A 27,998-nucleotide genomic window follows, 5' to 3' on the forward strand; every position below is an offset into this window, starting at 1 on the left:
GCGGTGACCCCACTAGGGCCAGTGTTACGATAGAGGGAAACAGCAGTGACCCCATTAGGGCCAGTGTTACGATAGTGGGAAACAGCGGTGACCCCATTAGGGCCAGTGTAACGATAGAGGGAAACAGCGGTGACGCCATTAGGGCCAGTGTAACGATAGTGGGAAACAGCGGTGACCCCATTAGGGCCAGTGTAAAGATAGAGGGAAACAGCGGTGACCCCATTAGGGCCAGTGTAACGTTAGAGGGAAACAGCGGTGACCCCATTAGGGCCAGTGTAACGATAGTGGGAAACAGCGGTGACCCCATTAGGGCCAGTGTAACGATAGAGGGAAACAGCGGTGACGCCATTAGGGCCAGTGTAACGATAGAGGGAAACAGCGGTGACGCCATTAGGGCCAGTGTAAAGATAGAGGGAAACAGCGGTGACCCCATTAGGGCCAGTGTAACGATAGAGGGAAACAGCGGTGACCCCATTAGGGCCAGTGTAACGTTAGAGGGAAACAGTGGTGACCCCATTAGGGCCAGTGTAACGATAGTGGGAAACAGCGGTGACCCCATTAGGGCCAGTGTAACGATAGTGGGAAACAGCGGTGACCCCATTAGGGCCAGTGTAACGATAGTGGGAAACAGCGGTGACCCCATTAGGGCCAGTGTAAAGATAGAGGGAAACAGCGGTGACCCCATTAGGGCCAGTGTAATGATAGCGAGAAATAGCGGTGACCCCATTAGGGCCAGTGTAACGATAGCAAGAAATAGCGGTGACCCCATTAGGGCCAGTGCAACGATAGCGGGAAACAGCGGTGACCCCATTAGGGCCAGTGTAACAATAGTGGGAAACAGCGGTGACCCCATTAGGGCCAGTGTAAAGATAGAGGGAAATAGCGGTGACCCCATTAGGGCCAGTGTTACGATAGTGGGAAACAGCGGTGACCCCATTAGGGCCAGTGTTACGATAGAGGGAAACAGCGGTGACCCCACTAGGGCCAGTGTTACGATAGTGGGAAACAGCAGTGACCCCATTAGGGCCAGTGTAACGATAGAGGGAAACAGCGGTGACCCCACTAGGGCCAGTGTAACGATAGTGGGAAACAGCGGTGACCCCATTAGGGCCAGTGTTACGATAGAGGGAAACAGCGGTGACCCCATTAGGGCCAGTGTTACGATAGTGGGAAACAGCAGTGACCCCATTAGGGCCAGTGTAACGATAGAGGGAAACAGCGGTGACCCCACTAGGGCCAGTGTAACGATAGTGGGAAACAGCGGTGACCCCATTAGGGCCAGTGTAACGATAGAGGGAAACAGCGGTGACCCCATTAGGGCCAGTGTAAAGATAGAGGGAAATAGCGGTGATCCCATTAGGGCCAGTGTTACGATAGTGGGAAACAGCGGTGACCCCATTAGGGCCAGTGTTGCGATAGTGGGAAACAGCGGTGACCCCATTAGGGCCAGTGTAACGATAGAGGGAAACAGCGGTGACCCCACTAGGGCCAGTGTAACGATAGTGGGAAACAGCGGTGACCCCACTAGGGCCAGTGTAACGATAGTGGGAAACAGCGGTGACCCCATTAGGGCCAGTGTTACGATAGTGGGAAACAGCAGTGACCCCATTAGGGCCAGTGTAATGATAGTGGGAAACAGAGGTGACCCCATTAGGGCCAGTGTAATGATAGTGGGAAACAGCGGTGACCCCACTAGGGCCAGTGTTACGATAGTGGGAAACAGCAGTGACCCCATTAGGGCCAGTGTAACGATAGTGGGAAACAGCGGTGACCCCATTAGGGCCAGTGTTACGATAGTGGGAAACAGCAGTGACCCCATTAGGGCCAGTGTAACGATAGAGGGAAACAGCGGTGACCCCATTAGGGCCAGTGTAATGATAGTGGGAAACAGCGGTGACCCCATTAGGGCCAGTGTAATGATAGTGGGAAACAGCGGTGACCCCACTAGGGCCAGTGTTACGATAGAGGGAAACAGCGGTGACCCCATTAGGGCCAGTGTTACGATAGTGGGAAACAGCGGTGACCCCATTAGGGCCAGTGTAACGATAGAGGGAAACAGCGGTGACCCCATTAGGGCCAGTGTAATGATATCATAGAGGGAAATACACACTTGTATCCAAATGTTTATCTTTATACTGGTAGATTTTCTTTCTGTGTTGTCAGATAATAGTGTTGGGTGATTATCTCAGCTCTGCTACATTTAATAATCATTAGTCTAATGTCTGTGGAGGCCTTAAGTCAATATGACAACCAAGCTGACCACCGACAATGTACTGGTTGCGGTTGCAGGCAGTTTTCCAGGCAGGGCTCATTATAACACTTATACACTATTGCATTAGAGGATTTGGTTGTCACCCAGCTTTCCCAGGAGCAGATACGATGTAGAAACCTCTTTCTTATGTGTTAGGATTCCCAGGATTATCGTGCCTCTCGTCATACGTCTTCTACAGCCATGAGAAACATTTCCTTTAGGGATGCGAGGAAACATCTTAAAGGTTCAATGTGTCTGATGGAGTGACTTAGATGCAGCAAAGCAGCGGTTCGTTTCGTTACAATGTAGCAACAAGGAAACAATGTAACGAGCTCTGATTACACAAAAATGTGCGGTGTCCCAGCGGATGCACCTGATCGGGGTCATCACAGACTCGCCAGATGTGAACATGACTTCTGATACTCTGCTGGGAGATGTCTACGCTCTATGTCTCTGTGTGGCCCCCAGTGATGCGGATTTTCAGGCTGATGAGGTTTCTACGAGACGTAGAAATTGTGGAATTGAATCTCTATAATGAAAGATTGAAATAATTCATAAAGTGTGACAGCCGCTGTAGTTTCTGACAACGTACCATAACTAATGTGACAGATAATGTGATGAACAGACAATCTGCTAATCATTACCCCCTTCCGCACCGCAGCTGTGACCCCATTATTAATTGACTGAACCTTGATGTGACATCCCCCGGTGTCCGGCTGCCACTACGACACATCAATATTCATGCTGTGCAGTCCCGGACAAGACAAATGCAAATCCTCCTGAATGAAACATTCGACTTCATGTAAGAAATTATTTAAGGTCTCTTGTTCTCGTAGGAAACAAGGGAGAGCAGCATTAAATAATATTTCAGACAGAGGGGCTAATTATGGGGGAGACACTTATATCGTCTTCTGGTTTTTACACAAAGACTAAGATGCAAAACTCTGACTGCTTCATGTTACAAGATGGGAAGTTACAAGGTTAACATATGATGCAATGAAATGCTGCCAAAGCGTCAACTGCCGCCAAACCAGGAGGAGACAGATGGAGGAGACCATGGAGGAAGCAGGAGGAGGAGCGACAATAAAGGAGACAAATAGAGGAGGGATCATGGTGGACAAAGGTAGAAGAGTGAACATGGAGGAGGCAGGTTTAGGAGGGACCATAGAGGAGGCAAACAGACTAGAGACCATGGAGGAGGCGGGTGGAGAAGGAACCATGAAAGAGGCAGGTGGAGGAGAGACCATGGAGGAGGCAGATGGAGGAGGAACCATGGAGGAGGCAGGTGGAAGAGAGACCATGGAAGAGGCAGGTGGAGGAGAGACCATGAAGGAGGCAGGTGAAGGAGAAACCATCGAGGAGGCAGGTAGAGAAGAGACCATGTAGGAGGAAAAGTGGAGGAGAGACCATGGAGGAGGAAAGTGGAGAAGGAACCATGAATGAGGCATGTGGAGGAGAGACCATGGAGGAGGCAGGTGAAAGAGAGACCATGGAGGAGGCAGGTGGAGGAGGAACCATGGAGGAGGCAGGTGGAAGAGAGACCATGGAGGAGGCAGGTGGAGGAAGGACCATGGAAGAGGCAGGTATAGAAGAGACCATGGAGGAGGAAAAAAGAGGGTCAACCATGGGGGAGGCAGGTGGAGGGGCCATGGAGGAGGCAGGTGGAGGAGAGACCATGGAGGAGGCAGGTGGAGGAGAGACCATGAAGGAGGCAGGTAGAGGAGAGACCATGTAGGAGGAAAAGTGGAGGAGAGAGGCAGGTGGAGGAAGGACCTTGGAGGAGGTGGGTAGAGAAGAGACCATGGAGGAGGAAAAAAGAGGATAAATCATGGAGGAGGCAGATGGAGGAGAGACCATGGAGGAGGGAGGTGTAGGAGGCTGCAGACAGTCGCACTGCATCTGGTTGCAGAAGGTCTCATCGGTTGGCCTTGCAGACTAGTGACCACCTCCCCCTGCCTTAATGGTGTCACCTGGATCTGGGTGCTTATAACTCTCAACTTTCCACTTATTTGCACTTCTCTGTTGAAGCTTGGAGCTGTAGCAGTCGACTAATGTCCTCTTGGAGTTGGGAGGGTGTCGGTGTTTCATCTATCCTTACTGTCTTTAGTTTTAGTGGGATTGACTTGTGCCCATCCTGTCCTGTTGACAGGGTCACAAAGGTACTAAGTATCCTGCTCAGAGATAGGTGCAGAACCTATATAGGGATGGTAGGACAGATAGGGTGATGTTAGATCTGTTTAGTGGTCTCCACTCTCCGCTCCCCTAGTGTTGGGCCCCCCTTCCCCTTATCCCTTTGTGTTGCACTTAGTCTGTCCTACACCGTGCGTGACATTAACACCTGCCGTTCATGTTTGCAAAAGAAAAAAAAAATAAAATTTTTGACACGTGGGTTTTTTTGTGTGGGTTTTTTTTCTCTGCGGGGTTCATGGATCCTGTTTCTGTGCTGGCAGAGTAGCTGCAGAGGTTGTCACTGGAGGTGAGGTTTAGCAGCAACAGCAGCTGCTGCAGTCTCCTATTGTGGGGGACTCTGCAGGTAGGTGGGTCCAGCTTGAACCCAAAATTTCCCTCCCGGACAGGTTTTCTTGGGGTAGTGACAAGTTTTTTTGTGTTTACAGAAGCATGCAAATTGTACTTTAAACTGAATCCTTACTCCTCTAGCGATGAGGAGCAATGAGGGGGAACCTCAGTCCTGGGCATTTTCTCTACCATCGGATTCTATGTGTCTCCAGTCGGTGGAGGAGTATTTCAGGTCTCTTGCCCTCATCTATGACGACCCTGACCATGTTTCCTTGGCTGAGTCCAGGCTGCGTCGCTTTCACCAAGGGAATCGTTCAGTGGAGACTTATAGCTCTGAGTTCCGCAGGTGGTCAACTGATACAAAATGGATTGACCCGGCTTTCAGAAGCCAATGTCTTCAGGGTCTCACTGAAAGGTTGAAGGATGCTTTGACAGTGTATGAAACCCCAGAGTCCTTGGAAGCCGCTAAGTCTTTCGCTATTCATGTGGATAGATGCCTCCGGGATAGGTGGGTAAGACCACCTTCTCTGCAGCCTCTTTTTCGGGGTATCTCCCCATTGCAAGGGGAGCAGTCTAGCGGTAAGCCTGTTGTCACGATCCATTTTTGGATTTGTGACAGCTCTGGTGCCACTATAATTTAAATATAGCTTTGTTCCTTTCAGGCCAGCAGGGGTTAATGTCAGTCTCCCTTGCTGGCAGCTGCAGCTTCTGTGTTGCTGGTCAGCTGATGTGGGTGGTGACCATTCCCACCATTATTTAAATAGTCACATGACACATCAGCTGACTGTTGGTAATAGAGTTTTCTACAGTATGTTAACTAACCATGGAGTGTGCAGCTCCCTGGTGTCAGCGCTGAATCTGCTACTTCTGGAGTTCATGGTCCTGTTTCCATGTCCTCTGCGGTGTGGAACTTGGCAGCGGAGCCTGGAGCTAAGTTACTTATATATTTTCCCTGTCTGTCTCCTGCTTATCAGTATCCCCTATGCTTACACCATCTGCAGTGGTGACGCTAGCGTCCTTGCTCGGAAGTGCACTAGCCAGGGTATAGTCTGGTGATAGCTAGGGACCAGGTTAGTGATGGCATTGGGGAGAAGGACCCGCATAGGTCGTTACGGGAGCTCAGGGATAGCATTGGGGAGAAGGACCCGCATAGGGCGTTACGGGAGCTCAGGGATAGCATTGGGGAGAAGGACCCGCATAGGGCGTTACGGGAGCTCAGGGATAGCATTGGGGAGAAGGACCCGTATAGGGCGTTACGGGAGCTCAGGGATAGCATTGGGGAGAAGGACCCACATAGGGCGTTACGGGAGCTCAGGGATAGGCACAGACTGTGCTGGGCGGTGCCCCATCCCTCATTCCCTTCTGTTAGGGCCTTCCTCCCACCTTTTTCCATTCCGTTGTTGATGTTTGTTGTAATCCACTGGAGCGACCCATGTGGTTGTGACACCTGTGCTGGGGAGGTGAAGGGGCCCATGCAGTTAGGGGGTGCCTCTGCATCGCATCGAACATTTCACAGGAGTTTATAAGAAAAAGGGTGTGTGTTTTTTGTGGAAAAAAAGGACATTTTATTGGGGCCTGTCCTTTGATGCCCAAACAAAGGGAGACTCATTTAACAATTGGTAGTCTGGATTTAAATGAGGAAGGGGTGCATTTTTCATCAACCTGCAGTTCCCAATTTGTCCTGTCAGCAGAGGTGATGCTGGAGAGCAAAACCAGGCGGTTTATGTGTTTGTAGACAGTGGAAATGGAGACCGAAAGAATGATGATGAGTATCCTGGTCGGGCGTTTAACACCCCTGAGGGTGATTTCGAGAGTCTGGTCATGCCTTTGGTGTGACCAATGCACCTGCGGTATTTCAGCATTTCATTAATGATATTTTCCATCATTTGGTGGGCAGGTTTGTGATGATCTATCTGGACGATATTTTGGTTTACTCGCCAGATTTTGAGACACATGTTAAACAGAGATAACAAATTGTCTGCCAAACTGGAAATATGTGTTTTCGCCGTTCATGAGGTGCAGTTTTTGGGATACCTGTTGTCATCTTCGGGTTTTTGGATGGATCCGGAGAAGATCCGTGCTGTCCTTGGGACCATCCCGAGAACCTGAAAGCCCTACAACATTTCACCTGAGCTTTGCTAATTTTTACTGTAAATTCATCAGGAACTATTCAGTAATTGTGAAACCCCTTACTGACATGACAAGGAAGGAGTCTGATTTTTCAAAATGGTCTGATGCTGCCCTGTGAGCTTTTTCATCCCTAAAGAACTGTTTTGTCATGGCCCCTATGTAGGGTCGGTGGGTCGGGCGAGCTGGGGGGTGGTCCCTCTATTATACCACGCAGAGACAAAACAGAGACAAGATGGAGGCAGGTACTGGGTACAATAGGTCCAAGTTTATTTCTTTACTTGCCGTCCGACTAACGGCCTCCGCAACACACCACACTTCTCTTCACTTGTCGGCCCTTCGTTTTCAGAGCCGTTTCACACTGTACTTCTCACCAGGGACGTATCTGTACGTACCGTCCCTCCTTCACTGTTTGACGTTCCTGACTGGTCCGTCACTGTGGCCGCCCTAGGCCCGTAAACCAACAGCGCTTCCACTGGTCAATCGTCGTGTTAAATACAGTCTCTTGCACCCACTGCCACGTCTCTTCTGCGGTACCTTCCTGTCAGGACCACCCCCCTGACGTTCTCTCTCCTCAGTCCCCCTGGTCGGATTCTCCTCAGAGCGCACAGACTGGCGCAGTCCTCCTGTCACCTGAGCTCCCCCTGGGGACTGGAATCTTCTGGAACCCTCCCTCAGAATTTATAGCTCACCCGGTTCCTTGAAACTGTCACTCCAACCACGCCCCCCATGACCAACGGTTTCTAAAGCCCTAAGCTGCTGTCAAGTCCTTTGCTCACACTCCTCCCTGCCATCTAATGTCCACCCAAGGTACTGCACGTCCACTACACTTTCCTAGCTGTTTCCCCACTGTCATAACTGACACCTACCTACACTGTGCAAACCTTTCCTTCTTCACTCTGACTAGTCCATCCATCAGGTCACCTTCCCTACACTCTCCCTTCCTTTGTCCATTGTCGTCCTCGACAATCGTCATCCCTGCCTTTGTCGTTCTGAAGCTACACCTACATTCTGTTGTCGGACCAGCTGTTGAGCCAAACCCACTATCTGCGGGGGGCCGAACCATACTGGGAGCACTATGCTCTGAGCAGCCTACTGCTACTCACCAGCGCGCACGCCACATGACAACGTCTTTCAAATTGGGCTAGGTACACCCATATTCTCTCTATGGCGTGTACCTTCCCCTACTCTCCCCTACTGTCACCTTCCACTATTCGGCACGCCATGATCGAGGTCTCTTACCTTCCAGATCATTACCAGTGCCCGCCTTCCTCCTGCAGGGATGTCCGTGGTGTTGGGGACCTGACCTAGGACGGCTGTCTTCCTCACATCTTCCAACTCACTTTCCTTTCTTTCAATAACATGTCATGGTCGGCGTCCCGGTCTCCCAGACCTCCTCAACTCTTAGATCCCTACTGGATCTTACACTTTCCTTTGGTCACGCAGACCTTCCCTTACCCGGACCTGTTGCATTTTACTTTGGCATATTATGCATTAAACAACTTTATAATAGTACAAGTACCCATTTTTTATATTTTTTTTTCGTTTTCTTTTGCTCATTTTAAAACCAACATATTAACAACATAACATTGCATGTCTTCTTTCTCCCCCCTTCCTTGGACATGGACACTCCCTCTCTTCTAAGTATCCCCGCTCTGTCAGTCTAACAAGTAAACACAAACTATCCTGTAAGAGGAACATATAAAAATCACAGATAAACATTTCTTTTTTTTTAAATCTGACCGCGAACTGTCCTTTTGACCTGCACAACGGTGCAACGAACTCCTGACAGTTCAATCCTCCTTTCGGTGGTCAGTAGTATGGGACCCCACAACCGTGGAGCTCCCAGGATGCAAGAAGTGTCCCTTTCTGCAAGTTAGTATAAACGAGCCGTCCCGGGGGTCGTGCAGCCGCCATGCCAGCCTCTCCCCTCTCATGGAGCAGGTTCCAGACTTCCTGCCCCCTGGCCTTCTTCTCTATAACTCCTGCGACCCAAACAGAGGGTCCGGCATGAGCCCTGGAGTCCGGTGGGCGGGACTTAACCGAGGAAGGGCGTGGATCAGAGGCGGCCGATGATTTTTGCGGCTCAACAGCCGCTGGGGCCAGGTGGCAAATGGGGACAACCGGGTCCTCGGAGGCTGGAATCACAGGGCCCACTAAGTCGGCTGCAGTCGACTCCAGCAGCGGCATAACCGCGGCCTCAGGACAGGCCGCATCCACTACTTCCAACAGAGCCGGAGTAACGGCCAGTTCCAACGACGCAGCTGCTATCAGCAGGGGGAACGCAACAGCGTCTTCTTTGGATGACTTCCACACTGGCGGCTCCAGGCGGGGTACCTCAGGGACTTGAGCTGGGGCCTCGCTCAACTCTGCATACACCACCGGGCCTGATGTACCAAGGCCTTCCAGTGCGCAGGGGGCAGCGTGCTGCGGCGGAATGATGAGGGCCGCTGGCGGAGGCACTGGTGGTGCCGGGGGTACACTCACCTTCCCCGGCGCTGCGGCCTCCGTCACACCATCACCCGGCTTCCCCCGCAGCCTCCGTTCCTCGCTCCACTGTCCTGTGGGCCTTTCCTCCAGACTCGGGGGCTCCGCGGAGAAGTCCTCTGCCGGTATTGGTGGCGGCCGCTCTCGCTGACTCCGCTCAGGCTCCGCTCCCCGGCTCAGCATCCCGCTGCCTGCCCGTGGTCCTACAGATGACTTCTGGTGCAGTTCCATCTCCTGCCGCCATTGCCACTCTAGGCAGCCAATGCCCCGACACCCGCAGCATCTCATACCGTCGGTTGGGCAGCACTCGAATGGCGTCAGCCGCAGCCAAGTTTTTCTTCTGTGCCACTCCCTCTGTGAGGTGGGGTGTCGGCAGGCCTCTCCACCCACCTGTCAGGGTCCAATATATGGAAGCGTCGATCTCCAGGCACATACTGCTTCTTTTTGGGGTACGTTGGAGGGGGTCCCAGTCCATTCAACACGACTGCAAACACCCAGACCTCTCCTCTGCGCTGAAGCAACACCGCCATACTGCACAGTACCTGGTACCGCCCCGGATCCTCTGCTGGCCACACAGATTCGCCACAGCGCTTCCAATTTGTAATCCACAGGTAAGCCAATTGTAATCCACAGGTGTATTCACTCCTTGCAACATAGTCCAAACCCTTTTCCATGACTTGAGGCAGGCCTGCCACAGAAGATGCTGTATTAGCGGCGGCGATCCTGCTGACTACGCCAAATGTAGGGTCGGTGGGTCGGGCGAGCTGGGGGGTGGTCCCTCTATTATACCGCGCAGAGACAAAACAGAGACAAGATGGAAGCAGGTACTGGGTACAACAGGTCCAAGTTTATTTCTTTACTTGCCGTCCGACTAACGGCCTCCGCAACACACCACACTTCTCTTCACTTGTCGGCCCTTCGTTTTCAGAGCCGTTTCACACTGTACTTCTCACCAGGGACGTATCTGTACGTACCGTCCCTCCTTCACTCGTCGACGCTCCTGACAGGTCCGTCACTGTGGCCGCCCTAGGCCCGTAAACCAACAGCACTTCCATTGGTCAATCGTCGTGTTAAATACAGTCTCTTGCACCCAGTGCCTCGTCTCTTCTGCGGTACCTTCCTGTCAGGACCACCCCCCTGACGTTCTCTCTCCTCTGTCCCCCTGGTCGGATTCTCCTCAGAGCGCACAGACTGGCGCAGTCATCCTGTCACCTGAGCTCCCCCTGGGGACTGGAACCTTCTGGAACCCTCCCTCAGTATTTATAGCTCACCCGGTTCCTTGAAACTGTCACTCCAACCACGCCCCCCATGACCAACGGTTTCTAAAGCCCTAAGCTGCTGTCAAGTCCTTTGCTCACACTCCTCCCTGCCATCTAATGTCCACCCAAAGTACTGCACGTCCACTACACTTTCCTAGCTGTTTCCCCACTGTCGTAACTGACACCTACCTACACTGTGCAAACCTTTCCTTCTTCACTCTGACTAGTCCGTCCGTCCGTCAGGTCACCTTCCCTACACCTATACTCAGTCAACCCGATGTTTCCCAGCCCTTGTTTTGGAGGTTGATGCATCAGAGCTGGGGATTGGGGCTGTGTTGTCTCAGGGTCCGTCCCCCGGTAAATGGCGTCCATGTGACTTCTTTTAAAAAAAAATTATCTTCGTCAGAGAGAAATTATGACGTGGGTACTAGGGAGCTTTTGGCAATCAAGTTGGCATTTGAAGAATGGTTGGAGGGACTGTCCATCCTATTACTGTTATCACTGACCATAAGAACTTGTCATGTCTCCAATCGGCTAAACATCTCAACCATAGGCAAGCTAGATGGTCCCTGTTTTTTTACTAGGTTCAATTTTGTGGTCACTTTCCATCCAGCAATCAAAAATGTCAAGGCTGATCCTTTGTCCTGAGAGTCCCTGGTGGTGGTGACCAAGGGAACCTTGCCCCAATTTTGCAGAAGGGGGTAGTCATCTGGGCCTTATACCCTGAGCTGGAGGGTGAGGTGTTGGAGGCCCTGGTACTCTTCTTCCGCTGCCTAATCCCAGCAGACCGTGAACGCACTTGTCCATGGATTTTATTACTGACCAACCGGTATCTGCAGGCAAGACTGTGGTTTTGGTGGTTGTGGATAGGTTCAGTAAAATGATCCATTTTGTCAAATTACTGGCACTTACAAATGCAAAGACTTTTGCTCAGGCATTTATAAATGAGATTGTGAGGCTTCACGGTGTTCCCTCCAATGTGGTGTCAGATTGGGGGGGTTTCATATCATCATATCAGGGGATTCAGTTTGTTTCCAAGTTCTGGAGGGCTTTCTGTTCTTGATTGGGGGTGAAGCTGTCCTTTTCCTTTGCCTTCCATCTCCAGTTGAGTGGACAGACCAAGCGTGTCAACCAGAATTTGGAGACCTACCTCAGATGTTTTGCATCCGAGAATCAGGAGGATTGGGCATTCTACTTACCGCTGGCAGTTTGCCTTCAACAATCACCGTCAGTTTACCGGCAGGTCACCGTTCTTTGGTGCATCCGGGTACCATCCACAGTTTGGTACTTTTAGCGGGGAAGGGGCTTCGGGAGTTCCTGAAGAGGAACGTTTTGCTTCGTCGCTCTCAGTGCAGCGGAGGGGGAGTTCTGAGTAATCTGAAGATTATGGGAGACAGTTACAAATGTATGGATGACAGAAAACGTGTGCCAGGTCCGGACAGGAATGTCAATGACTTTGTATGGTTACCGACCAGCAATATCAGGTTAAGGGTTCCTTCCTGAAAGTTGGGACCTAGATTCATTGGTCCCTATAAAATAACCGCCGTCGTTAATCCTATAGCATTTCGTCTTGAGCTACCTCTGGTTCTTAAAATCCACAATGTCTTCCACAGGTTGTTACTGAAGAAATATGTGGAACCTCTTGAGCCCTCACCCCCGCCACCACCCCCAATAATGGTTGATAGAAATCTGGAATTTCAGATTTCAAGTATTTCAGATTTGTAGATTCTTCTCTTCAACGTCATTCCCTACAATACTTTGTGCACTGGAAGGGTTACGGTCCAGAGGAAAGAATGTGGGTCTCGGCATCAGAGGTAAATGCTCCCAGGCTGGTTCGTTCATTTCACACCTTTTATCCGGAGAAGCCTGGTCCTGAAGGTCAAGAGGCCACTCGTAGAAGGTGGTTACTGTCACGGATGTCAGAGGCTGCAGACAGTCGCACTGCATCTGGTTACAGAAGGTCTCAGCAGTTGGCCTTGCAGACTAGTGACCACCTTCTTTGGCCTTAATGGTGTTAGCTAGATCTGGGTGTTTATAACTCCCAACTTCCTGTTGGAAGTTACAGGTGTTATTTGCTGTTTGCATTTCTCTGTTGAAGCTTGGAGCTGTAGCAGTCCGTTAGCATCCTCTTGGAGTTTGGAGGGCGTCAACATTTCTTTCTGAGTCTACTCAAGTTAATTGTCCCTCTGGTTTCAAATATCCTTACTGTCTTTAGTGTTAGAGGGATTGACTAGCGCTCATCCAGTCCTTCCCGGAGCAGGGCTTATCACCAGGTTCACAAAGGGATTAGGTATCCTGCTTGGTGATAGGTGTGGAACCTATATAGAGATGGTAGGACAGACAGGGTGACATTAGATCTGTCTAGGGGTCTCCAATTCCCCCTTCGCTAGTGTTTAGTTCACCTTCCCTTTCTCTCTCTGTGTTGCACTTAGTCTGTCCTACACTGTGCATGACAGTACCATGGAGGAGGCAGGTGGAAGAGAGACCATGGAAGAGGCAGGTGGAAGGGAGACCATGGAAGAGGCAGGTGGAGGAGGGACAATGGAGGAGGCAACTAGAGGAGATACCATGAAGAAGGAAAATAGAGGAGAGTCCATGGAGGAGGCAGGTGGAGGAGGGACCATGAAGGAAGCATGAGGAGGACAGACTCTGCAGCAGGCAGGTTTAGGAGGAAGCATGAAGGCATTTGGAGAAGGGACCATGGAGGAGGTAGGTGGAAGAGAGACCATGGAAGAGGCTGGTGGAGGAGAGACCATAGAGGAGTCAGGTGGAGGAAAAACCATGGAGGAGTCAGGTGGAGGAGGTACTATGAAGGAGGCGGGTGGAGGAGAGACCATAGAGGAGTCAGATGGAGGAGAGACCATGGAGGAACCAGGTGGAGGAGAGACCATGGAGGATGCAGGTGGAGGAAGGACCATGGAAAAGACAGGTGGACCATGGAGGTGTCAGGTGGAGGAAGGAGGATTTTGAATAGGTCTTTGGACATAGATCCATCAGACTATGTAGTAAGTAAAGTTTTTCTCCTTTGAGGCTCTTTAAATAGACCCATCACCTTTAACTCTGAGGGTGATAAAAAAACAACATAAACTACATTAATTGGACTAATCTATGAGTGGATCTTCTCCCCAAGCCGCAATCAGCGTCCACTGTGTGACCACCCATTTATAGGGCAGAGGAGAGCCATCACGGAGCTGCTGTGAAGGACGTTTTCCTTCTCTGAGTCATGGCTGGGTGCCTGAGATTTCGTGCCCCCTGAATGTGCCGCTCCTCCACTGCTGACCTACTTCTGAATGTTCTTCATGTACGGAGAAGAATTGTCAAGAATATACTTATTTTTATGGAAGATTTAACTCACCTGCATTCAGTTAACGCTGAGGAGCCTGGAAGATAAATCAGCGGGTTCACTTTCTTTTGAGCGCCGAGACTTAATGGCACAATAAGGATATTTTAAGCATTTATATTCACACGTGTCCCAGCTTTATTATTTCACCAGTCAATTAATGTCAGAGCAGTTATAAACATTGAAGGTGGAGTGAAGATCAGTAAAATTCCCTTAAACTTCTTCACAAGATTTGATTATTTTACAAAACTTCTAATTATAGGAGACGGAGGACAGAATGTCACACGCCGGCGCCAATGACATATAAACCGATGACTTACCTGGGTCACTTGTCCACACTATGGACAGGACTCCCGTCGCCTACATGGGAGCTTGTGATATAAAATTTCTAGAGTTCTAGAAAACCCAATAACGCTGTATCATTGCATCTAATGGAAATGTGCCGCCACATCGTCTTGTCATGTATCATGATACAGATTTGTCCTTTCCTCAGATTTTCTTAAGAACTCCCAACTTTTCACAACAGAAATTCAATATATTATTATCATATGATTGCAATACCTTTGAAAGGCTGCAATTCATAAAACAACCACCGGGTGGTCACACAGATACACCTGTAGCATAAACATCTCCCAACAAAGTATCATGAATTCCTGCTTTGTTTTCTCCAAAGATTGCCAACGGCACCATACGTACTGGACAAGCAAGACAGGAAATACGGAAGGATACATCCGGAAATCTCTACTTTACATAACCTGTGCCTGCTTGAAATCTAGTTTTGGTGAAATACATAAAATGATCATCAACTATAATAAGACACCATTTTGGGTAATTGGAAACTTTGCAGTATTGTGATTTATGGCAAATTGATTTTCAGTAATATTTTTTCGATGACATACATAAGGGGTTAATATGCTAGCCTCAATAGTTCTGCACCTGTGCGATCTTTCTGATGTCACTCTATGCATTAGAGTCAAAGACAAGATGCACAGAAGGGGTTAACGAGCCACCAAATGTGGAGAACATTGCTACCCTGAGTGGATGTGATACATTGTATCTATCTGAATACAGTATAAATGTAACACACATTCCTGTAGAATTCACCAGTATCCAGAGGTGTGCGGAGACCTCGGCCACTCATGCCACCCAAGAGCAGTGCCGAGTGACTCAAGGTCACTGCCCGCTGTAAGCCCCTCGCTCCACAGCTGAGAATTCTGGGAATAATTCACAAGACAAGAGCCAAATTGTGAAGTAATGACATCCAGCGACACGAGGACCAAACCTTGATTAGAGGTCGTCCTAGAACATCCATTGCCAATGTCAACAGTGACAATCATGACGTCCAATCAGAGACCGGAGAGTGTCTGCGATGAGGAGACGAACCTAAGGGCGCCATTAAGTTTATGAATGATGGATGGGACAGAAGTCACCTTGTGCCTCAAGGAGCACAAACCTTCTACTAAAGAATGAGTTCATCTATCACTACTGACAACCAGCCTGTATACATGTGAGAGGTTGTCAGCCCCGCCTCCGGTGATGACATCACTGATATATTGATGAAACCACACCCCCTATACGCCAGCACTGCCCCTCATCTATCACTGCTGACAACCAGCCTGTATACATGTGAGAGGTTGTCAGCCCCGCCCCCGGTGAAGACATCACTGATGTAATGATGAGACCACACCCCTTAACAATAATAATAATAATTTTTTATTTATATAGCGCCAACATATTCCGCAGCACTTTACAATTAAGCGGGGACATGTACAGACAATAAATTCAATACAAGTTAAGACAATTCAAACAGTGACATTAGGAGTGAGGTCCCTGCTCGCAAGCTTACACTCTACAAGGAAATGGGGGGACACAGTAGGTGAAAAATGCTTGTTAATTCAGGTCTGGCAATTATAATAGGGATTTTCATATAAAGCTGCATGATCCGGTCATCAGCCCGTGTGTGTGCAATAGACAAGTATCAAGTGCAGTTATCCTGTGCATGAAGGGTGTGGAGACAGATGAATAGTAGGGTGCAGATTCAGAATAATATTTGGAAGGAGGGAACAGGGCAAAGTTAGCTTGCTGGGTAGTTGATGTGGTAGGCTTGTTTGAAGAGATGGGTTTTCAAAGCGCGCTTGAATAGGTCAGGGCTAGGTATCAGTCTGATCGCCTGGGGAAGTGCATTCCAGAGAGCTGGAGCAGCACGAGAGAAGTCTTGGAGGCGGAGGTGCGAGGTTCGGATTACGGGGGATGTTAGTCTTAGGTCATTTGTAGAACGGAGGGCACGTGTAGGGCGATAGACAGAGATGAGAGAGGAGATATAAGGCGGTGCAGAACAGTGGAGAGCTTTGTGGGTGAGAGAGATGAGTTTATACTGGACCCTGTAGCGAATAGGTAGCCAGTGTAATGACTGGCACAAGATGGAGGCATCGGTGAAGCGGCTGGACTCCAGCCTCGCCCCTCATCTATCACTGCTGACAACCAGCCTGTATACATGTGAGAGGTTGTCAGCCCTGCCCCCAGTGAAGACATCACTGATGTAATGATGAGACCACACCCCTTATACTCCAGCCTCGCCCCTCATCTATCACTGCTGACAACCAGCCTGTATACATCTGAGAGGTTGTCAGCCCCGCCCCCGGTGATGACATCACTGATATAATGATGAAACCACACCCCCTATACTCCAGCCCCGCCCCTCATCTATCACTGCTGACAACCAACCTGTATACATCAGAGAGGTTGTGAGCCCCGCCCCCGGTGATGACATCACTGATATAATGATGAGACCGCACCCCTTACACTCCAGCCTTGCCCCTCATCTATCACTGCTGACAACCAGCCTGTATACATGTGAGAGGTTGTCAGCCCCGCCCCCGGTGATGACATCACTGATATAATGATGAGACCACACCCCTTATTCTCCAGCCTCGCCCCTAATCTATCACTGCTGACAACCAGCCTGTATACATGTGAGAGGTTGTCAGCCCCGCCCCTGGTGATGACATCACTGATATAATGATGAAACCACACCCCCTATACTCCAGCCTCGCCCCTCATCTATCACTGCTGACAACCAGCCTGTATACATGTGAGAGGTTCTGAGCCCCGCCCCCGGTGATGACATCACTGACATGATGAGCAGGGGAACGTGTGACGGACAGAGCATCGCAGTACAGACGTCTGGGTGTCGGCTGACATCCAGGGAAGCACATGCCAGGCAGAGCATTGCAGCGCAGCCTTTCAGGTGACGGCTGCTGCTCAGAGAGACACGTGCTGAGCTGAATCTTGCAGAGAGCTCTATCCTATCGCTCCGCAGATACATGGACTAGGGGCTCAGCTGGCAGAGACCATCCGCGGCAGCCAGAAGCAGGTCGGTGTGTGGGGCAGGGACACCTGAAGACCCTGCATCGACCGCTGCCAGCATTTTACTACCCACGAGACCTTCAGAGAGTGACGTGATGCGGAGTCACGATAAGTGAAACTGATATTAAAAGACTGTTTAGTTAAACAACCGTTATTCAGTTTAGTTTTGGACCCTTTTCCCTGTTATCTCCCTGCGAGAAGTTTATTGCTGTTGAATAATTAAATATAGTTAATCCCTGCTCTGCAGCATTTGTGTTACTGCATCCCAGCACCTGCTTATTTCCTTTGGCATAGTCATGCAGTCTGAGGACACAAACGCTGCAGCACCTGCGAATTACACAGGGATACACCGTGCGGCTTTATAACCAGCGGCTCCTATGTCAGTCAGTGGAGCAGAGCTGATTGTGCGCAGCTCGGTGCAGTTGAGATTGCAGCATACATGGACTGAACTTCTGTCATTTATCACCTCCAGGATCGAACAGTTTTTCTTATATACAGAGATATATTTCCTATAGAGAGATGAAATACTGTATCACTCCACATTGTGGCGTGGACTAGAAGGTGAAGCTTCCTGACATTTCACAGGGTCACAAATATTCACATCCCCTCCATTATGAGCCCCCTGGGTGCACGGCACTCTCTGTAATAGCTTCCAATGCACTGACAAGTGTGGGCGCATTAGTCTAGAGAAAAGTAACAGGAGGATATACAGGGGGGAGGCTGATAACACCTGCATACATCTCCCACCCCGCAGCATCATCCATCCTCAGCACATGTAATATGGAGGTCCTGGGACCACCCGACCTTATAAATAATCACTATGAGTGAGCGTATTGCAGGGGGCATTCAAAGGGCCCCCAACATCTTCACCTTCACCATGTAGTTAACTGTTACCTTAATGTAGGTCCCAGAAGCTTCAACCGCTGCCCTAACATTACCAGAGGCCCCAAGCTGTCCTAACATCAGTGCAAGACGACACTCATTGCCCTAACATCAGTGACAGATGCTCCAAGTTGCCCTACCATCAGTTCCAGAGGCTCTAAGCTGTCCTAACATCAGTTCCAGAGGCTCTAAGCTGTCCTAACATCAGTTCCAGAGGCTCCAATCTGCCCTAACATCAGTGTCAGATAATAATAATAATAATTTTATTTCTATAGTGCCAACATATTCCACAGCACTTTTCATTATAGAGGAGACTTGTACAGACAATAGACATTACAGCATAACAATAATCACATAGATCATAACAGATACCAAGAGGAATGAGGGCCCTGCTCGCAAGCTTACAATCTATGAGGGAAAAGGGGAGACACGAAAGGTGGGTGGTAACAGTTGCTTTTATTGTTTTTATGGTTTGGACCTTCCCTAGTGTAAGAATTGGGTGTTCCTGTTGCTGCATGAACCAGTTAACAGTCTAAATATGTAACAGTACAGACACAGAGGGCTATTAAATGCAAAAAGCATGTGAGGACATGATGCGAGGAACCTGGTTATGGCAAAAAATTTAGAAATGAGCCACACAGGGATATTTATGTTAATGCATTGAGGCAATAGGCCAGTCTGAACAAATGAGTTTGAACAAACTGTGGGATTTGGGGATTAATCGTACTAGCCTGGGTAGTGCATTCCAAAGAATTGGCGCGGCTCATGAAAAGTCTTGGAGATGGGAGTGGGAGGTTCTGATTAATGAGGATGTTAACCTCAGGTCATTAGCAGAATGGAGGGCATGAGTAGGGTGGTAGACTGAGACAAGGGAGGAGATGTAGAGTGGTGCTGAGCCATGGAGGGCTTTGTGGGTGAGGATAATAAGTTTATACTGAATTCTAGAGTGGATGGGTAGCCAGTGTAAGGACTGGCACAAGGTAGAGGCATCGGTATAACGATTGGTGAAGAATATGATCCTAGCTGCTGCATTCAGGATGGATGTCCCCTGCTGCCCTAACATCAGTTCCAGAGGCCTCAAGATGTCCTAACATCAGTTCCAGAGGCGCCAATCTGCCCTAACATCAGTTCCAGAGGGTTCAAGCTGCCCTAACACAGTCCAGAGGCTCCAAGAAGCCCTAACATCAGTTCCAGATGCTCCAAGATGCCCTAACATCAGGTCCAGAGGCTTCAATCTGCCCTAACATCAGATCCAGAGGCTCTAAGCTGTCCTAACATCAGTTCCAGAGGCCTCAAGCTGCCCTCACACAGTTCCAGAGACTCCAAGAAGCCCTAACATCAGTTCCAGATGCTCCAAGATGCCCTAACATCAGTTCCAGAGGTTCCAAGCTGCCCTAGCATCAGTTTCAGAGGCCCTAAAATCAGCCCCAGAGGCCCCAAGCTGCACTAACATCATTTCTATAGGCCCCAATCTGCCCTAACATCAGTTCCAGTGACTCCAAGATGCCCTAACATGATTTCCAGAGGCCCCAAGCTGCCCTAACACAGATCCAGATGCTCCAAGATGCCCTAACATCAGTTCCAGAGGCTCCAAGTTGCCCAAACATCAGATCCAGAGGTTCGAAGCTGCCCTAACATCAGTTTCAGAGGCCCCAAGATGCCCTAAATTCAGTTCCAGAGGCTCCAAGATGCCGTAACATCACATCCAGAGGCCCCAAGCTGCTCTAACATCAGTTTTAGATGCTCCAAGATGCCCTAACATCAGTTCCAGTGACTCCAAGATGCCCTAATATCATTTCCAGAGGCCCCAAGCAGCCCTAACACAGATCCAGATGCTCCACCATGCCCTAACATCAGTTCCAGAGGTTCCAGGTTGCCCTAAAATCAGTTCCAGAGGCCCCAATCTGCCCTAACATCAGTTCCAGTGACTCCAAGACACCCTAACATCATTTCCAGAGGCCCCAAGCTGCCCTAACAAAGATCCAGATGCTCTAAGCTGCCCTAACTTCAGTTCCAAAGGCCCCAAGATGCCCTAACATCAGTTCCAGATGCTCCAACCTGCCCTATCATCACTTTTAGATGTTCCAAGGTGCTCTAACATCAGTTCCAGAGGTTTGAAGCTGCCCTAACATCAGTTTCAGAGGCCCCAAGATGCCCTAAATTCAGTTCCAGAGGCTCCAAGATGCCCTAACATCACATCGAGAGGCCCCAAGCTGCTCTAACATCAGTTTTAGATGCTCCAAGATGCCTGTGCTGTTCCATGCATGTTTCTAGTTAAAGAAATGTATTTATGTTTTTTCGCTTGTCTCTGCTGCCATCTACTGGCCAGACCATTTAGTTCCTCGGTCTTTCCTTGTTCAGCCTATGGGGAGGGGCTTCTCTTCAGCCTCTTCTCTTCCTGTTTGCTCAGTCATCGGCAGACATCTTACCTGAGAGAACTGTTCTCCCTCATGAGCTGAGGAAGCAAAGTCTTTTGACCCGCAAGTAGCGACTCCAGAGACAAGCTCCATGCAAGAGACTCAGTGTAATGTTTGAATCGTTATCTACGGAATAAACCAACATTGTTCTTCATCACAACGCGTGTATGCTTATCTGAGAAGCTGCTAAGGGTCATGTCTGCCTCGCTTATTGGATACACAAAGGTAGGAACTTCTCTCACTTACATGTCTGCATACCTTTAATCGCCATTAAGTGGGGACAGAACAGTCAAAAGACTAGCTTGTCGGCCCATACAAGTCAGAAGACTACTTTTAAAGCTCATAAGCAGCTAGAAAACCTCCTTATAGCCCAGCACCCCAGCTACAGATCTCCATCTGCCCCGTCTCCCTATGTGTAATCTGCCCAGCAACAAGCCTCGCACACCAGTCTGCCTGCAGCAGTGCACGTCTGGACAAGCCTAGAAGTAGCTCCACCACCTGCCACATCTTGCAATAACTCTGCTCGTACTGTTAATGAGGACTGTCTATGCACCTGCTGTTTCCTTCTGGCCACATCGCTCCTAAAGGCCTGCAGTACTCCATACCTCATTACCGCGCATCAGCGATCCGCGAACCCTCAAGTTTCGCCAAAGCCACTCTGGGAATCTCATCCGGGACCTCCCGCAGAGCCGCACAGCGATTTTCGGACCCCGATTCAAAAGTTGAATTTTTTAAAGAGACAGTACACCTTTATTCAAAATGGCCGAAAAAGACCTCGGACAGGTCCCTACTGATGAAACAGTGCAAATACAACCTGATACCGTCCACGATGAAGCCCAGGAGGCAGACCCCACATCTCAAGCAGACCAAGTCACCCGACCAAAACGTTCTGCCAAACCAACTATAAAGGTGCTTGAAAACTATCACAATATGAAAGATGAGCTATGTGATCACCTGGAAGAACAGTGGGAATGCGTCACCTCTTATATGTCAAGACTCGAATCCTCATCAGGCAACGCCGCAAGCTTGCAATCCGTCATGGAGCGGCTGAACACCGCCCGTGAAAGGTACAAGAGACTATCAGCAAAGTACATCGCTCTTCTAAAAGATTTTAATTCTGATGAAGCTCTTCCAGACCTCAGTGAGGCGCTAGAGACGGACAAGGAGAGAGACGCCAAGGTCCAACATGCCATAAACAAGGCTGAACACCGTATCTCTCACCTGCAAGAAACCAGGTCACACCGATCGACCTCATCTAAACGTTCCTCTCGGTCATCCAGGGCATCGTCCTCAAGAAGTTCAACCATGAGCGACAGGATACTAGAGGCCCGCATAAAGGCAGAGGAATCCAGAGTGAGACGTTCTTTCACTGAGAGAGAAGCTAAGGCAGAGGCAAAAAGGGCAGAAGCAGACATGGAAGCAAAAAGGGCAGAAGTGGAAGCAAAAAGGGCAGAAGTGGAAGCAAAAAGGGCAGAAGTGGAAGCCAAGAGAGCAGAAGCAGAAGCGGAGGCTCAGCTGAAGATTCTTCGGTCACAGATGGAAGAGGAGGTCGCACTAGCTAAAGTGAGACTACTTGAGCAGGCGTTGATCCAAGGTCCTGATGCAGCTAACTTGCCACCACTGGAATCAGACGATCCAGTCAATCGCACGAAAGACTATGTACTAAACCAGCTACCTGTAGCAACCCCGGTCTACAGTACCGTCCAAGTCGACGACACCAAAACCTCCAACGTACTCCCAGAGATACCTTCTCAAACACAGTCACCACAAGATGGCAACCAAGTGTTTCCTGACCCACCTTTACAGCTCAAGCGGTATTCGTCAGATTCTTCAAGGGCTAAACCACAGCTCAACCCTGCAGCAACATCATTCTATCCGGGAACAGCTCATCCATTCACACCAGGCGGCCCATACGCCCCAGGGGCATCACGAGTCGTCGTGGCAACGAGTGGTGAGAAGTCGGATATGTCCGAGTTCGCCAGGTTCATGGTGAGCAGAGAGCTAATCAACACCAGTCTTACGAAGTTTGATGATCGTGCAGAGAGCTACAGGGCCTGGAAAGCAACCTTTAAGGCAGCCATCGCCAATCTCAACCTAACTGAAGAACAGGAACTTGACCTCCTGATAAAGTGGTTAGGTCCAAGCTCTTCAACCCGCGTCAGGAGCCTCAGAGCGGTCCACGTGGGACAAGCAGAAGCAGGTCTCGCTGCCGCATGGCAAAGGCTGGAACGCACCTTTGGCAGCGCAGAGGCAATAGAGAAAGCCCTATTCAAGAGACTGCAGGATTTCCAAAAGATCAACCTTAAAGACGTCCACAAGCTGCAAGACCTAAGTGACCTGCTAATGGAGCTGGAGCTCGCCAAAAGAGACCCTCGTCTGTCTGGGCTGTGCTATCTGGATTCAGCCCATGGAGTAAACCCGATCGTGGTGAAGCTGCCATACAGCCTGCAGGAAAAGTGGGCAATGTCAGTATCAAGATACAAAGGAGTGAACGACGTTACCTTCCCTCCATTCATTCACTTCTGCAGGTTCATCGATGAACAGGCCCAGATGAGGAATGACCCCAGCCTCGACTTCCTAGAGTCCAACGCTTCGACAGCCGCACCAACTCCTGCGCCAAGGTATGAAAACACCACATACAAACGCAGAGACACTAAGAGAGCTGTGAGCGTTAGGAAGACCGAGCTACCGTCACCTGCAACGCCCACAGACGAACAGAACATCGTCTCAACACGAGATAAATCCTTTAATCGTGAATGTCCCATCCACAAGAAGCCACACTCGTTGACCAAGTGCAAAGGGTTTAGATCCAAAACCCTACAGGAGCGCAAGGAGATCCTCACAGAGCTCGGGGTTTGCTTCAAATGCTGCGCATCACTTGAGCACATGGCCAAGGACTGCAAATCCACAGTCAAGTGTGGGGAGTGCCACAGCGAAAAGCATGTTTCAGCCATGCACTCAACCCGAATAGCTAGAGACACACCGGCTGCAGTCACCACTGCTCCCGCTCCAAGTCATGGCGGGGAGCCACAGAATCAGACCGACACCGCCACAACTGTCTCCTGCTCATGCTCAGAAGTATGTGGAGAGGGCCGCATGGAGAAATGTTGCGCCCGAATATGCCTCATCAAGGTTTACCCCGAAGGACATCCAGAAAAGGCAATGAAGGTGTATGCCATCATAGACGACCAAAGCAACCGGTCCCTGGCAGGAGCCAAATTCTTTGAAGCCTTCGGAATTAGTGGACCATCAGAGCCCTACACCTTGAACACCTGCTCAGGCCGCATAGAGACTAGCGGCAGAAGAGCCCAGGGATTCATCGCTTCTCCTATCAACGGGAAGACTGAAATACCTCTGCCAACGCTAGTTGAATGTAACCAAATACCCAGCCATAGGAGTGAAATTCCTACCCCAGAAGCTGTACTTCATCAGCCGCACCTGAAGCACCTCGCAAGCGTCATCCCACCTATGGACAACAACGCAGAGATTCTACTCCTGCTCGGCAGAGACAACCTGAGGGTACACAAGGTGCGACAACAGTGCAACGGACCTGACTACGCACCATACGCCCAGAGACTGGACCTCGGATGGGTAGTCATAGGAAACGTGTGCGTTGATCGATCAGAAATCGACTCCTTCAGGACCTACGTCCATGGAGACGGACGCACAACCTGCCTAAGGCCATGTCCTCATCACTATGAAGTGAAAGAGAAGCCCCCAGACTCAATACAGCTGCCTGACATCGCTTCTTCTCTGCGTACCGACAACTTGGGAAGATCAGTCTTTCACATCACCAAGGACGACGATAAAGTAGCCTTGTCAGTGGAGGACAGAGAATTCATCGACATAATGGACCGTGAGTTCTCTAAGGACAAAACCGACCACTGGGTCTCTCCATTACCCTTCCGATCCACCAGGGTAAGACTGCCAAACAACCAAGACCAAGCTCAGAACAGATTCAACTCTCTTCAACGTTCAATGAACCACAAACCTGAAATGAGGGAGCACATTGTCGCCTTTATGGACAGAATATTTCGCAACAACCACGCGGAACCCGCTCCTCCCGTGAAGAAGAACGAAGAGTGCTGGTATCTGCCTTCATTTGGTGTCTACCACCCACGGAAACCGAACCAAATCAGGGTTGTCTTTGACTCCAGCGCCAAACATGGAGGCGTATCACTCAACGATGTCCTCCTCACAGGTCCCAACCTGACGAACAACTTAGTAGGAGTGTTGCTGAGGTTCAGGAAAGAACTCGTCGCCATCACTGCCGATATCGAACAGATGTTCCACTGTTTCCTAGTCAGGGAGGACCACCGGAATTTCCTCAGATTCCTGTGGTTCAAGGACAACGACACCAACAAAGAGATGGTGGAATACCGTATGAGAGTCCATGTCTTTGGGAACAGCCCTTCACCCGCAGTAGCAACCTACGGTCTCCGAAGGACCGCATCAGAGGGAGAGTCTGAGTATGGCACAGACGCAAGAGACTTCGTTGAAAGAGACTTCTATGTAGACGACGGGCTCAAATCACTGCCCACTGAAGAAGCAGCCATTGATTTGCTCAAGAGGACCCAAGGTATGCTGGCCCAGGCAAGGCTCAGGCTTCATAAAATCGCTTCAAACAGCCCGACCGTAATGAGAGCCTTTGATTCGGGTGATCACGCCCCTGGATTCAAGGACATTGACTTGGGGCTAGACAGCCCACCCGTGCAGAGGAGCCTAGGCATCAGATGGGATCTCGCAGCCGACTCCTTCGGGTTTCAAGTGAATTGCTCGGACAAACCGTTCACAAAACGTGGTGTCCTCTCCATAGTGAACAGCTTATTTGACCCGCTGGGGTTCGTGGCGCCCATCACCATACAAGGCAAATCCTTGTTGAGACAACTATCTGAAACTGTCAAGGATTGGGATACCCCGCTCCCCTCCGACAAAGAGAAAAAATGGGAAACTTGGAAACAGTCGTTGTGCGGATTGAACAATATTCACATCCCGAGATGCTACACCAAAATCTCCCTTGCCTCTAGCGGAAGGAAAGAACTCCACGTCTTTTCAGACGCCTCCACAGAAGCCATAGCGGCGGTTGCATACCTGAAGGTGATGGACGCCAGCGGGCAAAGCTACGTCGGATTGGTGTTCGGCAAGGCGAAGCTAGCCCCGAAGCCCGACCACACCATCCCCAGACTCGAACTCTGTGGAGCCGTCTTGGCAGTGGAAATTGCTGACTTCATACTACAAGAACTGTGTATCGAAATAGATGAGGTCCAATTCTACACCGACAGCAAGGTCGTTTTGGGTTACATCTACAATACATCGAGACGATTCTACGTGTATGTCAGTAACCGCATCGAAAGGATCAGGAGATCCTCCAAACCGGAACAATGGCGTTACGTACCATCGGAGCTGAATCCAGCAGATCTTGCAACCAGACCCATGTCTATATCTTCTTTCGTTAACTCTTCTTGGCTTACAGGTCCAGAGTTCCTGCTGAGACGGTCAGAAGAAGGTGTCCAGGAAGACTTCAGCATCCTAGATCCAGACAACGATCCAGATGTCCGAACTGAGGTCCATACCCTGACCACCAGTGCTGAGAAAACATCCTACCTCGGCTGCCAACGTTTTGAACGTTTCTCCAGCTGGTTAAGACTCGTCAGGACTGTTGCCAGGTTAGTGCACATCGCCAGATGTTATCGTGCAGACTTTAAAGACAAGGACTGTCATCGCTGGCATGTATGCCACAGACCTCTTTCTGCTGAGGACATCTCCCGTAGTGAGTCCCTCATTATACGCCACCTCCAACAGAGCGAATTCGCCACCGAATGGAAGTGCTTAAATAACAAACAGCAGATTCCATTAAGAAGCCCCCTCGCCAATTTAAACCCAGTAATGGACAGCTTCGGCTTACTGAGGGTTGGCGGTCGTTTAAGCCAGGCTCGTTTCGGTGTCGCAGAGCAAAATCCTCTCATCATTCCCAACAAACACCACGTTACAGTCTTACTGATCCGTCATCATCATGAAAGGGCTGAACACCAAGGCAGGCAAATTACAGAGGGCACTCTACGGTCTGCAGGCCTCTGGACTGTCGGGATGAAGAGACGTGTAGCACAAATACTTCACGATTGTGTGCACTGTCGCAAAGTGAGAGGAAAGCAACTGTGCCAACAAATGGCCGACCTACCTACAGATAGACTTTCCATGGAACCACCTTTCACCTATGTGGGCCTAGACGTTTTCGGACCATGGATGGTATCCACACGCAGAACTCGTAGCAGCCGTGCGGACAGTAAGCGGTGGGCTGTGCTATTCACCTGCTTGAGCATCCGAGCCGTTCACATCGAGGTGTTAGAGTCCATGGATACCTCCTGCCTGATTAACGCCTTGAGAAGATTCCTCGCCATCAGAGGACCAGTAAAGCAGCTGAGGTCCGACTGCGGCAGCAACTTTGTCGGTGCATGTAGAGAGCTGAACATCGACACCAAGCCAATCCAAGACCAGCTGGCAGACAAGGGTTGCACCTGGATCTTCAATTCTCCTCACAGTTCTCACATGGGAGGCTCCTGGGAGAGAATGATCGGAATCTCACGCAACATCCTGAACTCCATGCTAAAGGACGTCAACTCCTCGAGACTCACGCACGAGACTCTAGTGACTCTTTTAGCCGAAGTCTCAGCCATCATCAACTCGAGACCCCTTGTGCCGGTGTCAATGGATCCAGAGGTACCAACCATGTTGACTCCCAACATCCTTCTTACTCAGAAGATCGACAACGCGGTAATTCCCAGCGGAGACTTCACTCATGCCAACACCTACCAAAGACACTGGAAACGAGTCCAATATTTGGCCGACTACTTCTGGAACCGATGGAGGAAGGAATACCTTACCATTCTTCAAGGGAGAAGGAAGTGGCGACATCCCAAGCCGAATATCAAGGAAGGAGATCTGGTCCTCATGAAAGACCAGACCACTGAAAGGACTGACTGGCCTCTGGGACTTGTTACCAGGACACTGCCTAGCCAGGACGGCAACGTGCGGAAGGTGGAGCTGAGGGCCTTTAGGAAGGGTGAGACGAAGATCTTTGCGAGGCCAATCCATGAACTCGTCCTCTTACTGCCTATCGAGAGCGCCACTACGGGATGAGCGTTCTGCACCCGAAGTTTGGCCGTTTTTTCTGATTTTTTGAACTTTAATTGTTGCATTTAACATGCCCTTTCTTTTAGGTTTATTATTATTATGGACAATAGTGGAATCCCCATAGTGAATTCCAGACGGGGAGTGTGCTGTTCCATGCATGTTTCTAGTTAAAGAAATGTATTTATGTTTTTTCGCTTGTCTCTGCTGCCATCTACTGGCCA

The sequence above is a fragment of the Dendrobates tinctorius genome, unplaced genomic scaffold (genome assembly GCF_039654945.1).
Source record: "Dendrobates tinctorius isolate UK_male_01 unplaced genomic scaffold, ASM3965494v1 ptg000173l, whole genome shotgun sequence".
In the NCBI taxonomy this organism is placed as follows: domain Eukaryota; kingdom Metazoa; phylum Chordata; class Amphibia; order Anura; family Dendrobatidae; genus Dendrobates; species Dendrobates tinctorius.